Consider the following 14,998-nt stretch of genomic DNA (forward strand, 5'->3'; position numbering starts at 1 on the left):
AAAAACACAAATAAATAAAAAGCAAAAGTGCTGCGTCTGCTAAGTTCTCTCCGTGCGTCCCACCCGAGCTCCACGCCATTCACAAGGTCAGAAATTCTTTCTCCCAAATCGGGCCGTGCTTAAAAATATTTGTGTTATTCATAGACGCGGCTGTCCAGAATGAAAACAGTAACACAGGAGGCACACATGCATGAAGTACCGAACATACTGCAGCTTTGAGAGGCGCAGTATTTTTTTGGGACCATTAGCATATCCAAGCGCTGACATACAGAACAGCAAAAACTCCCCTGTACATGTGATTCAACAGGAGGACATTAAAGACTTTAAAACCATGTTAGGTTTTCAGGAAACAAAAAAAATTTGGGCAATTTTCAAAAAAATTCTTTGATCACAAACATTAGAATATCCTGACAGGCTGAATTACTATCGTTGATGATATCCCAACGATCTCATTCCCAAAAATGTGCCAAAGAAAGATCTCAAAAAAAGAATCAATATCGATTATCGTGATGATAAATAACACGATGATAAATTTGTACATTACTGATAAAATAAACTGCAAAAATCCTCCATTGAGAACTGGAGACTCCTTTCATAAATTTCATGGAAAAAATGTGTCTTCAAAGAATCTAAATTTTTTCTTTCTTTTTTTCAACTAAAAGAAAAAGACAACAAAAACAAAACCCAACTCTATCTTTCATCTGTACTTACACTAATGATGTCACCTTAAACCCCAATGAAACTTTCCTAACTCTCTAATTTTCACTTAATAACTTTAGCAAGGGGGGGGGGCACGGTGACTTAGCGGTTAGCACGTTCGCCTCACACCTCCAAGGTTGGGGGTTCGATTCCCGCCTCCGCCTTGTGTGTGGAGTTTGCATGTTCTCCCCGTGCCTCGGGGGTTTCCTCCGGGTACTCCGGTTTCCTCCCCCGGTCCAAAGACATGCGTGAATGAGAGTGTGTGTGTGTGCCCTGTGATGGGTTGGCACTCCGTCCAGGGTGTATCCTGCCTCGATGCCCGATGACGCCAGAGATAGGCACAGGCTCCCCGTGACCCGAGAAGTTCGGATAAGCGGTAGAAGATGAATGAATGAATGAACTTTAGCAAGCAATCGGTTACTGAATAAGGGCAAAATCAGCTGAACAAATCCTGGCGTTTAAGGGGTTAAAGAAGAAAACGCGTCTCAGCTCTTTGTCGAAACGGAGCCATGTTGCCGGGAGAAACGTACGACTTCGTGTGGGAGAAGCGTCTCACATTCGATGCCTAAACAATATGATTTCCACAAAAATTCAATTACAGCCGTTAAATATAGACATAAGTGAAGAGTTGAATTTCTGTTGTTTTGTTTTTTTTTAATATTTCCATATTAGTGGTGAATTAAATAAATTTCCTCCAGCTTTAAGCAGATTTAACCACCGATTGCTTTCAGCTCTTTCTGAATGATCTTAATAAACTGTGAAGGAGCAAAATGAATAAAAGCGTCAGTGGAACATCAAACTTAAACTTCATGCACCTTCAGTTTCAGAGCTGCGTTAAGTTACACTGTTAGTTTTAGTATACTGATGATGTTCGGGTGGGCGATCGGTCAGGTGGTGTTGGGGTACTACTTTTTTTATCTATAATAGCAGCTTTTGGATAATGTTCAGTAATTTATACACCTTTAACTTAAACTGATAGATATGTATTTTTTACTGGATTAAGAGAAAGGAAAGAAAGATTTCTGCTGGTTTTGTTGTGGTCAGGTTCACTACTGGATGTCTTTCGTGTCACACTTCACAGTGCTGGTTAATATGAAGCTCATATGAATGTAGGTCCTCAGGGCTTTTTTTTATGAGCGATATAGACATAGAAAAGTTCCGAAAAGCCAAAAACAATTAGTTTCAGAGTCCAGATTCATTTTACATCAGACTTCTGGCAATAAATGAATTAATTTAAAGGCAGGGTCTGCGATTTTTGAGAAATGCTTCAGAAAACTGAGTCGGGTTGAATAGTAAACAAAACAAAAATCGATACAGGGGTGGGACCCGTTTGGGTTATAGGGGCGTGTTTGTTTTGGTGATTTCAAATGTCAACATTGGCTTCCAAAAATCGGAGACCCCACCTTTAAATGACCAATAAGTCGATTTCCTATCCATTGGCAGCCTGGACCCCCAGTGTACTGGTAAAAAGGGTTAACCTGGAGCTGTAAGATACGTCTTTTAAATATTTGTGGGGGTTTTTGTAGTCGTTTCTTAATACAGTCCGGAATAAAGAATTTGCAAATGGGAAAAACGACACTTTCGCAGTTCCCTGTCTTTTTTCATTGAACCGTTCCGTAGCGTTCATTTAGCTTAAAAAGGCCCCGAGATCATTTAGACTGATCGCACTTGGGCCAAAATCCAGGGAACCGTTTCTGCCCTGAAAATAAAGGTTCCTTAAATACGTTTCTATAGCAACAGCTCATTCACAGGTAGCTGAATGGCCGACTATGTACACGATCTATAGTGAATAATAAAAGGACTTCTTGTATACGTAAAATAACTAACAAAAAAACTGCTTAAGAAACATTTCCTGCCTCGTGATAGCAGGCATGTCAAAATGAAGCCACTTCCTGGTTGTTTAATGCCTTTATCTCCTCAGGAACGCTGAGAGCACCTTTTTTACCCAGATGGGATGTCAAGAGGAGAGCAGCTGAGTGGCATACACTGATTTGTAGGCCAAAGTGCAAAGGAAGGAGGCGAAAGAGAGCGAGAGAACCTCTGGAATGCTGGAATGCAGCTCGCACTGTTGTCCAGCTGTGGCTTCCCGAGCCGGAGAGAAAAACGGACAACAAAAGGGGCGGAGCCGAGCGCCTGCGGAAGACGTACTGAGGACATATTTACATTCACATTCCTGAGTACAGCTGAGCAGTTAAGGGGCTTTTTCATGGACCGTCATCTGGCAATAGACCTGGAATTCACACTCGAACCCTTAAAAGTTACTTAAACAAGTGACTCGTGACTGCACCCTTTATTTCTTACTTTTATGAGCAGTCCTGCATGAACATCCATGAATCTCTCTCTCTCTCTCTCTCTCCCCCTCTCTCCCTGTCTCTCTCGCTGTCTCTCTCTCTCTGTGTGTGTCTCTCTCTCTCCCCCTCTCTCCCTGTCTCTGTGTGTCTCTCTCTCTCTGTGTGTGTCTCTCTCTCTCCCTCCCTCTGTGTGTGTCTCTCTCTCTCTGTCTCTGTGTGCATCTCTCTCCCTCTCTGTGTGTGTGTCTCTCTCTCTCTGTGTGTGTCTCTCTCTCTCTCTCTCTGTGTGTGTGTGTCTCTCTCTCTCTCTCTGCGTCCCCCCCTCTCTCTCTGTGTCTACCTCTCTCTCTCTCTCTCTCTCTCTCTCTCTGTCTCTCTCTCTCCCCCTCTCCCCCCATCTCTCTCTGTGTGTCTCTCTTCCCCTTTCTCTTCCCGTCCCCCCCTCTGCGTCTCTCCCCCCCTTTCTCCCCCCCCTCTATCTCTCTCTCTCCCCCATTTCTCTCTCTCTCTCCCCCATCTCTCTCTCTCTCTCCCCCATCTCTCTCTCTCTCTCTCTCTCCCCCATCTCTCTCTGTCTCTCTCTCTCTCTCTCTGAGAGACGGCTCAAATCTCACAGCACTTGCCTTGTTTCAGCTTCAGACATCCAGTCGATGCCTAGACAACACTGAAAGCTTTCCTGAGTGACCAAATTAAATTTAGGAGTTTAAGCGCATCAGTTCCAAGAAAGAATTTTAGCTCTAATCTTGTAGTGTTGAAACTGGACTGACAAGAAACTCATAAAATAATAATAATACAGCTATGACTTACTAAACTGAATCCCTTTTCACCACATTCTCTTTTAATGTCGCTGTTACTGTGAATTGTCACGATGTTATTACTCATTTATAACCATGTTTTATATCGTGGAATGTTAGCGAAACCCGTTCATCTCGTCACACGTTATGGTGGATATGAAGGTAAACCTGCTTGTACTGACACTGGAGACTCCTTCCATAACTGCTGAAAAACCTTATTAACAATTACATAACTTTCTCTTTGTTAAATATTACGTTGATAAGATTAGATCGTGTGCCACGTCCTCCATAGAAACCCCCAGAGCAAGTTGTTGCTATGGAAACAACAACCTATTGGTGCATTAATAGCGTACAAACCTGGAATTTGCCTTGCGCCCAGCGCTAATGAATTACGGTGAGATTTTATTACTAATAAACCAGAAACTTCACATTCAGACTCGTTACAGTTCCCGCTATGTTCCAGTTAAGAGACGTGGTTCAAATCCCTTTGTTGTGCGTCGGTTATTCGTCGAGAAGAAAGCTTCAGACATGCTTCAGACACCAGAGATGGGGGAATTAAGTCGCAAATGTCAGACTTGCTTGGCAAATATTAAAAAAAAAGACTCGACTTGACATTCATGACTTGAGACTTGACTCGGACTTGAGTTATATATCTCAGAGATGAGCGACTCGACTTAACTCGAGTCAGACTTAAGTCGCAAATTTCAGACTTGCTTGACAAATATTAAAAAAGACTCAACTTGACTTTGATGTTCATGACTTGAGACTTACTTGTGACTCGCACACGTGTGACTTACTCCCCCCCCCCACCTGTCAGACTCTCACACTAATCAGTTGTTAAGTAAAGGTTAAAAAACCCCACCCGATGCACCAAGTCCACAAGACACCTACTGTAACTTTATTCCAGAACAAAAGTAAATTGAAACACCAGCAGGATCACGTAACCTGAACATGCAACACAATACTCAAAAAAAAATATGAGTCTGCAGATTTATGGAAACTGGAGACACCGTGGGCATAGATAAGCACGGAACAGCCCATAAATCTGCAGCCGTGCTTTCACTTTGATGTGTTCCAGCACAAGACACCCTTCAAGGCTATACAAATACCCCTTGCACGAGCCTGTCAGGATCCCGATTACCGAAAGAAAAAGCAGAGTGTCAACTTGCAGCCATGTTGACAGGATTAAAGTTGATGTGCCATGACTGCACTGCTCAAATCTCCTAAATCAACTATATGTGAAAAGGTTTTTTTTCTTTTCCCTACCTGTAAGAATCGTCTCTAGGCCATCGCACAAGTACATACATGTCGGCCGTGTCATAGAAGTACATACTCACAGGATGATGGAAAGTGATCGTTACAATGATATTATCTTTACAAACGTATTCACATTAGGGCTGACTAGCAAGCCGAGCCAAGAGAAAGAAATTGTTGTAAATGCCTTAATCAATGCTTTTATATATTTTATCTGCTCGGATACTTTATCTGTGATTATTTTTAACGACATCTGGTAAAGTAAAGCCTGTCTGTTTTGAGGCAATGCCAAAAGATTGGCTCTTGTCAAAGCTATAAATAGTTCTCGAGTGGCCTTCAGTGATTTTTCACACATCCCCTGCATGACTAAATCTCACAGCTCTGTACTTAGGAGGTTAATCCGGGCCAGGAGGGATCTACCCACAGCATAACAAGAGTGTCAAGCTTGGGTGGTGTGACAACAGCCGTTGGATCTTCACTTAAAGGGGGTTAGGCTTAGGGAGCAGAAATAGCAGGCTCAACGCTAGGTTAGACGTAGCTATTCGGGCTCATGTCATAGACAGATCCAGAGCAGGTTCAGAAGAAGAATAAGTGAAGATCACAAGGTTGAGCCCTTTTTGTCCTATAAGCACTCCTTTGGCACTTCTGTGGTATGGTATCATCAGGATTACTCCTTTTACCACTCAACAGCTGTTTGAACCTTTGTCTTCTTTGGCAGTATTCCTAAGGGCCCAAAGACTGATACTAGGGGAAGTCGTGGTCTAATGGTTAGAGATTTCAACTCGTAACCCTAAGGTTGTGGGTTCGAGTCTCGAGCCGGCAACACCACGACTGAGGTGCCCTTAAGCAAGGCACCGAACGCCCCCCAACTGCTACCCGGGGGCCGCAGCATAAATAGCTGCCCACTGCTCTGGGTGCGTGTTCACGGTGTGTGTGTTCACTGCTGTGTGTGTGTGTGTGTGTGTGTTCACTGCTGTGTGTGTGTGTCTGTGTGCACTTTGGATGGGTTAAATCCAGAGAACGAATTCTGTGTCTGGGTCACCGTACTTAGCTGTATGTCATGTCACTTCAGATATTTACTCGTCATCTAATAAAGGGATGCACAGAAATCCCATTTCCAAACCTCACTGACAAAATATAAACAAACTAGTAACTCAAGCCATAGTCACCATGACCAGGAAAAACCACTCACTTCTGTTAAATTAATGGAAACCCATGAGACCAGACGAGTGATTCAAAACTTCAGAGAACGTTTCCACTCCTCTAAAGTTTTTACACCACTTCAGCCAACTGTGGCATGGCACATCATGAGCTTAGGCTTGTGTGCTACTGCTCGGCAATGGATGTACATTTGATAAAAATCTTCCAACACACAGTTCTCGTGCTAATGTTCCTTCAAGCGTCAGTTTGGAACTCTGTAGCGCGTGTCAACACGAAGAACCGCAGTTTACACTTCAGCACTGTGGACCCACTCTTTATGGTCAAGTTGTTGTTGGTAATAGAAACATATATTTCTCAATAGCTGACTGGGGAATATCAAGCAGGGTAGACAGCCTTGTGGCAAAGCTGGCATCCTATGATCTGTTGAAAGTCACTGGGATCTCCAGGAGGAACCATTCTACCGTCAGTGTTTAACTACAGACGTTGCATGAACATGTGCTTGATGTTATGCACCTGTTACCGACAGGTGTAGCTGAAAATCCAGACAAAATCCTACACTTTTGGCCATAAGCACTCCTAATCTTGTCCTTAATACACAACAAGATCAAACCTAAAGTACAGAGACTTTCTATCAAATGCAATATTGAAAAAAAAAAGTTCACAATTTGTGTGGAGGTTAACTATGTAGATATTATTTTTGAAGGTTAAACAGCCGAGCTTGAAGAAAGGCTTCTTGGAACATTGGACTATCACTAATTACAGGATGGGTTGAGTCGGTTGTCGTAGGAAAGTGAACTAACAGGACTGGAGCTCTTGAATAATGGCCCCGTGTCTGCTGTGTGAGGGGGCTGACCGGATCCTTCCAACTTTGTAATTTAGCCAGTCCCATTAATGCTTTACAGAAAGGCAACAAAGATAAGGTTGTCGAGCTAGATTTATGTCACAGACAGTGTTGGTGATGTGAAAAGGAGCAAATGGAGCAAACCATTTTCATGCTATGCTACCAAACTATCCATAAAAAAAGTACATCCTGTGGGGACATGGTAGCTCCAAGGTGGTCCATCACAATCTACCAACTGTAAATAAAATACACAAAAACAAACTGGACAAAAAGTCGTCTCGACTTGGTGGTCAGTTACACCTCTTGGTCCACAAAAGTTCTTATAATGAGAAGGGTGTTAATACAAATCTCCAGAAAGACAGGCAGACTTTGCTGGGTGCCGGAGCAAGGCGTAAAAAGTTCGCTAAAACTTATTATATGACAAACTCACACTTTTATTCATTGACATTTGGCAAAGAATTGCTTTTTCCTTTGGTAGAGGTTAATAATGAATAACATTATACAAGGATGGAGGTGTGCTGAAATGATTAGTTCTGATAGTATGATAAGTTCTCCATCCAGAAGATTTGCCTGTGTGGGAAGACTTCAAGTTATAGTTTTAACTCTAACTCAAGAATTCAACAGAACTGGCCACAGACTTGGGAATAATGTTAGTTTGCTTAAGTGCTGGAACTGCAAATTCCAGAGCACAGCATGTATGTGAAATTCAGTGGAGGGCCGCCAGCGGGTCAGAGAAACACGTACAATTCGTTCCAAACAGTTTTCGTACTTGGAGTATGAACCAAATACTCCTTTATACGGCTTCGCAAATTTTATTAGAGATTAAAGTGAGCATAATCGACATTAACTGTATCGATGAAACACACAGACCGGAGCGGGAGCACGTAGAACTAGGATTCGGCATTAACAATACTGAAAGTTAAGGAACTGAAATATATAAGTCCTGTCATGTTAACTTGTATTAGTCAGCAGGTTAGTTCTGAGTTCACGGACCTATCAAATGCAAAAAAAAAAATGATATGAACGCTTCCACTGCAAAACAGCCAACACAGGAAACTTGGCAAGAGATTTCACCAACAAGCATGGTGAGACAGGTTAGATGGCTCTGGGTTTTATTGTGAGTAAAACTGAGGCATGTGATTTACTACTCAAAGACAGCAATGTTTGGTGCTCAACACGTAACCGTGACCGTATTAATTTATTTGGCACTGGCAAGAAGACATTAATATTTCTTTTATAATTTAAAGAAAAATGTAACCGTTTCGTAGCAAAAAAATGGTAATATTTAAAAAAAATAATGTTAACAAAAATATGTTTTAAAAAAATGACTTAAAAATTGCCTCCAGAATCCTCTCATGTTAGGTTGTTTTATCCAACTGGAAGATTAATGAAAAGGATCTAAAATTCCTGTCAGAAATCCTGCCTCAAATCTTCCAAAAAAAAAAATCCTCAAAATAAAATTCCAGTCAGAAATCCTAACTCAAGTTAGCTAGCAAAGGACATTAATTTTTAATAAGATTATTTTTCCTCAGAGAAATCCAGTCAGGTTAGCATGCGTTAGCCACCTGAAACATTTCTAAAAAAAGATCGAAAGTTTCTCAGAGAAAGGTTAGCACACGTTCGTCTGCAAAACATTTATAAAAAACGATCTGAAGCTCTCAGATGTCATGTTAGCTATATGGAATATTTATGAAAATGATTGATGTAAAGTTCTTCTCAGACATCCTGTCAGGGTAGATCATTGTAAATAGCTGGAGCATTTGTGAAAATGATCTAAAATCCCTCTCAGGAATGAATTAGCTTAGCTCAAATGAATCAAAAAGAGATCATTAACCATCAAGTCACAGAATTCCTGTCAAGTTAGCCAGCTCTTTTGCTTTAGCAAAAAAGATCGACGTACATTCAGAAGATTGACATGGTTTATGAATTTCATGTGAAAGTGCTTGCAGACAAGTTAGTCATGGTCATCTTAGCCAGACGGGACATTTATTATTTAGATATAAAACGCTTCAGAAATCCTGACACGATGGCCAACACGCTAGTGAAGAGTTTAATGAGGGGGAAAAATGCAAAACTGACAACTTGGCATGAAATCTGTCCAACAAGCACCGCGAGCTAAAGGTTTTATTGAGAGTTTACCCGAGGCATATGATTAACTGTTTCTCCTGTTTAGTTACTCATGAAGCTTGTTGCTTGACATCACAAAGTGATTTTTGACAGCCTCATTTTGAAATAGCGATATAAAGTACATGAATGAGTGTGTGAAATATTTACTTACTAACGTCTTCGTTTTATGAAAACCAGAAACTATTCATTAAAAAGAGGAATTATTTTTATTGTAACGCTACCAATCTGAATTTTAGTGTTTAATGGTTAAAAGTGTTTACTTTTTTGTTTTTGTCAAAATTATTAAAAAAAAATTAATTATTGACTTATTCCTACCTGGAGGCTTCTTGTATATTACATTTACATTTATGGCATTTAGCATTCTTGTATATCGGTACAGAGACGGTCAGTAAGTAACCTACTTAGTATTAATCAATCGGGAAGATTACAGATCTTACATTTTATTCAGATCTGTTCAGGTTTTCTTGGTGTTTTCATGTGTGTTCATGCAAGTAGGCTATTAGGTTTGGACCTGCTGGATGAGAGCTGTTTATTTGTTGACGTTTTATTTTAGCCGAAGCTTTGTGCAGCGTCGGTTGCTGCTGTGTGAACTCCTTGTGCATGATGTTGTATCAGGTTACTTCAGTGTTGCAGATGCTGTCCTTTATCCTCCAGTTTGCAGTCTGCTTTGCTTTGCTTTCATTGCTTTATATCTGTTTATTAGCAACGCATGTGGTATATGATGTTACCAGATTTTTTTTATGGTTATGATTAAATGAGCATGGAATCTCACACGCTAAATACATTCTACTTATCTATATCACTACAGATGTCTCCCAATCTCACAGTTTACATACATCAGCGTAACAGCCGTCACGCTCGGAGGCAATCCCTTTCTGATGCCTAAAGAAATGCTCTTAACTTGCCGTCATCTGATACAATGGACATTTTGTTCCACTGTTTGCAAGCAAAGACAGTGCAAACAAAGTAGAAAGGAAGTCAAATCTTTCCTGTTTGCTCAGTGTTAGTTCTTTCTGCCTTCAAGCCTTTTGAATGGTTAACAGGAATCTAAAGAACTGTGTAAGACTCCAATCTGTTCAGCATTTAGTGCGAGATATCGAAGAGCGTCTGTGAAACGAATATAAACCGATCGACTGATGGATCACAATCCCGTGTCGATAAATTAACAGTCACATATAAATTACTCTGAAAAAATAGACCTAATCCAAGAGGTGCAGGAATTGTTTAACATCCCAAAACTGATCGCACAGCACACAGAATACACCTGCAAATGAGTGCACCTACTAAAATAAAACATTTCTGAGACTTTTACTCTGTCAAAACTAAACACCACGTTCGTTATAGGGTCATCGTGTCAAGATTTTATAAACAACTTCAAAAATCAAAAAAGTGGTGAAAATTGAGATTCCTTTTGAAACATTAAATAAATGTCTCTTTACCAAAAGTTTAAAGTTCAAACATATCAAAACAAATACGACACATTTCACCTGTGGTTGATGTGGAAGTTTACCGGACGAATCCTGGTAAATGTTCAGTTTACTAGAGAAACTTAAACATGTTAGAAGGAGCACATTAACACAAACCCGTGATTGACGGCACTGCTGTCTGAGCTGTTGTTACTCAAAACAGTCCGATGCACCAGAATCAGCATTAAGTAATCAACAGCTTTGTGGCAAAACACAAATATAAACCAGTTACATCATCTGAACTCAAAACTTTAGTAAAATCCAGCTAAAGAAACAGATGATGAACACCACGAATCATTCAAAAGATTCGCTTCTTTATATACTTGAGTCGAACTTTAGCTGTTTTGACTCCATTGAAGCCAAAAATTTGGACAAGCTGCAATTTAAAAAATGTATGTGGGTTTTATTTACTGATATTTACATATGATTTATATATAATAAGAGACTAATAAGTATCTTAAGAGACATTAATTCGATTTTTACCTTCTTCTTCTTAATGAAGCAAAACAGAGTTCTGGGTTCAAGCTTGACTTTTGTTCATTCGAATAAAAACAAACCTAATAATAAAAGTTCTTCCGAAATCTATTATACTGGCTCGTGAACCGACTCACTCAAAGGAGTCGTCCCGCTAAAAGAGTCGGTTCCCTTGCGAATCGTTCCTCGGCTCCAACATTAAGCGTTAACTTAAAATCTCACGGTCACTAAATCCGTTCATTCCTGAATGAACATCCTGCAGTGTGTAAACATCGTGGTGCAGACAGAAAGAGAGAAAGTGCAGAATGTTGTGCATTAACAACGTGATGTGAGTCTAAACACACACTGAACACGCAGTGCGCGTGCACTCGAACACGTGACCGACTTAAATAAAGACTAAAGAAACAAAAGGCTGTGAGTTTAAACAACATTGTGCTGGGTTTCACTTTACACAGGCTTAGATTTAACATTTAACTTTATATCATCTGCACATCATCTGTCCCCACACACACACACACACACACACACACACACACACACACAGTTCAAATCTTAATCTGCAGTTTAAAATATAATCCTCACCCAAAAGTCCAATGTTCACTCACTGCTTTTACTCCCAAGATGTTCTGTAGAGGAACAGACAATCTCTCAGCTGACTTTCTACACACACACACGCGCACACACACACGCACACACACACACACACACACAGATTCCTCTAACTCCATCCCCTCCAGCACAAGCCACGCCCCTCGCCTGGAATTTTCCCCAACACAATGACTACGTGCAAAACCACAAGCTTTTCTTTATCAATAATTAAAATGCTGTCCAGTAAAAAAAACACTGTGTAACAAATGACTTAACACAACATCCTGATCATTCAGGCTACACACAGCCTACACACAGCCTACACACAGCCTACACACAGCCTACACACAGCCTACACACAGGCTACACACCACCACAATCTGTGTATCGATCTATCGAGGATTGAGCTTGAGCTCAGGTTTAAGACCCCATAGTCGTCCTTTAGTACAAACTGATCAGAAATCGAAATAAATTATAATTATAATACATAAATAACGACCTTCTGTGTGTCCTGTATCGTAGGGAAATAATCGAACGAGAGTGTGACGTGATGAAGCCGAGTTAATACACTTCACCATGTCAAGGTTTATCTTTGTTAAATAACAAAAAGTTTTAAATCGGTTTATTATTAGCTTGAACTTACGTTACGTGTCCGCCACATACAGGGTGTTTGATTTAATGCAAAGCTGCACAGCTCTGGGTGGAATTTCTGTCTGGTGGCTATTAAATGTGTGTTTTTTTCTTTGCCTTAACTGTGAAAAGACTGAGATTATGCTTTATGCACTCCACCAACTACGCAAAGCTGGGTCAGTCAAGCTAACTCTTGATAGTACAAATGTGGAGTTTCAAGCTAAATTGAGGGATCTAGGGGTCATTTTTGAGGCCAATTTAAAGGTGGGGTCTCTGTTGTTTGAGAAATGCTTCAGAAAACTGAGTCGGGCAACCAAACAAAACAAAAATCAAAACAAACGTGTAGCCAATGAGCAGAAAGGGGCGTGTCTTTTCGATTCGGGCGGAGAGAGTGTTCGGTGTGCATGTGTGACATTAGCAGAAAGCGGATTTAACATTGACATGGAGGATAAAAACAAAGAAAGAAAGCGAAGAAAGACTTACGATAAGGCAAGAAGTAGGACGTGTTAATATAGGATCAGCTTTCCAGCGCTGGAGAGAACTGAAAGTCTTCGGCGTGAAACGGAGCTAAACCTTTCGCGGTACAACACACAGTACTACAAAAACACATTTGTATTACCATAATATTACTCATTGTGTTCATTTATTGATAAAAATATACCCTCGGCCAGCCACCCCAACAGGTTCCGCCATAATACTTGTCTGGGTTATACTTGGGTTATACTTGTCTGGTGTATGTGTGGGCGGAGCTATCAAAACAGAGGTGGTACCCATTTGGGTTATGGGCGTGTTTGTTTTGGTGATTTCAAATATCAACATTGGCTTCCAAACAACGGAGACCGCACCTTTAACGTTTGAGCCACATATCCAAAATACGGTTAAAACTTCTTTCTTTCACCTCTGAAATATTGCCAGATTGCGTCCAATGCTGTCGTTTTGTGTTGCTGAGAGACTGATCGACACTTTTGTGTTTTCACGTGTCCATTACTGTAATGCTCTGTTGGCTTTGGTGTCAAAAGGTCGATTACCTACAAGGCCTTACACGGGTTGGCTCCTCAATATCTGACTGAGCTTTTAATCCCTTATATTTCATCTCGTGACCTTCGTTCTTTGGAAACTGGTCTTTTAGCTGTTCCTTTAACTCGTTTACGATGGATGGGAGATTAGGGCTTTCTCTTCACTAGCTCCAAAACTTTGGAATTTCTTACCAACTGAGAAAAGGCAAGCATAATCTCTTGGCATTTTTAAATCTCAGCTTAAAACTAATTTTTTTAGGCTAGCTTTTAATTGACTAATTGTAATTTTACATTGTGCTTATTTTATAGTCTATTTTGTTGCTTTCATTATAATCTTTATATTATGTGGTGTATTTTTGTTGTTTTATTTGCTTTTGTAAAGCGCTTTGAGATGTACTTTTAAAGGTGCTATAGAAAATAAAGGTTATTATTATTATTATTATTATTATTGTTTAGTTTTGTTATCCAGAGGTAAAGAGTTCGATTCCAGCTGATGTGTTTGTGTAAAGTGTAATGAGCTGTTACTCTCTACATGGCATGGATGGAGTTACTATCTTGTCCAGTCAATCACAGCACCACTAGCCAATCACGTGTGTCTGTGAGATCATGTGGAAGAGGGCCGAGGACACTTTCCCATGACAATGAGCAGCGGTTTACAAACACGCCATAATGTCTCTAAGGAACATGTAGGAGTTTATTACCACGTCCCATCTTTATAAATATAAATACTGTGCATGCAAGAAAATGTTTTATTAGTCAAAGGAGGATGACGACAGCGTTCTGACCTGACAGAAAGGTAGAATAAGTCAAACAATCAGCCTCGGTGAGCAGAATAACATCTCACACAACACACACACACACACACACACACACACACACACACACACACAACACACACACTCACACACACACAACACACACACACACACACACACACACACACACACACACACACACACTCTCACACACAACACACACACTCACACACACATAAACACACATGCACACAACACACACATACACACACACTCACACAACACACATACACACATACACACTCTCACAACACATACACACAAACACACACACTCACACACACACAACACACACTCACACACACTCACACAACACACAACACACACACATACACACACACACACACACACTCACACACATACACATACACACAGTTACACACATACACACACACATACTGTACACACACATGTAGGGCTTTGAGACTAAATTTAGTACAGAATTAATTTGAAAAAAAAAATGATAATAAAAAAAATAAATAAATAGACCTGTTACATTAAAACCACAAAAACCCCTTTGGTCGCTATTAAAATAAGAGTAAAGGTGACACAGAGACTTTCCTACCTTATTTAGACAGCATGCAGTGTGTCGCTGTAACCAGTGTGTAAAGCTCTAAAGTTGTTGTTCACTAGACCACGCCCACTGAAGGCACCCGCCCCTCTCGGAGCCAATGAAACGCCGCGCTTTGGCCACACCCCCAGGACGCGCACGCTGGATAAACAGAGCGCGTGATACAGCAGTGTGGCAGCACGTTGTGCGCGCGCACACACTGAACCTCTGTTCTCAGTGTAATTAGGTCCAAATAAAGATATTTACATCATCAAATTACTGTGTATTAATT

The 14,998-nt window shown here is 40.6% G+C and overlaps 1 protein-coding gene across 9 annotated transcripts in view; it reads right to left on the bottom strand.

Annotated features, from left to right (window-relative positions):
- grb10b (growth factor receptor-bound protein 10b) overlaps positions 1 to 14,755 on the bottom strand; it is a 60,215-nt gene extending 45,460 nt beyond the window's left edge. For 2 of the 9 annotated variants that reach the window (XM_027179109.2, XM_027179105.2), the window contains exon 1: positions 11,690 to 11,843. The gene's annotated coding sequence lies outside the window, so the exon portion shown is untranslated. Of the gene's footprint in view, positions 1 to 11,116; positions 11,534 to 11,689; positions 11,844 to 14,721 lie in introns of those variants that run through there. The other 7 variants (XM_047810840.1, XM_027179107.2, XM_027179110.2 and 4 more) reach the window with 6 other exon arrangements.
- Positions 14,756 to 14,998: the final 243 nt, after the last annotated feature.

This window comes from Tachysurus fulvidraco, chromosome 3 (genome assembly GCF_022655615.1).
Source record: "Tachysurus fulvidraco isolate hzauxx_2018 chromosome 3, HZAU_PFXX_2.0, whole genome shotgun sequence".
Taxonomy (NCBI): Eukaryota; Metazoa; Chordata; class Actinopteri; order Siluriformes; family Bagridae; genus Tachysurus; species Tachysurus fulvidraco.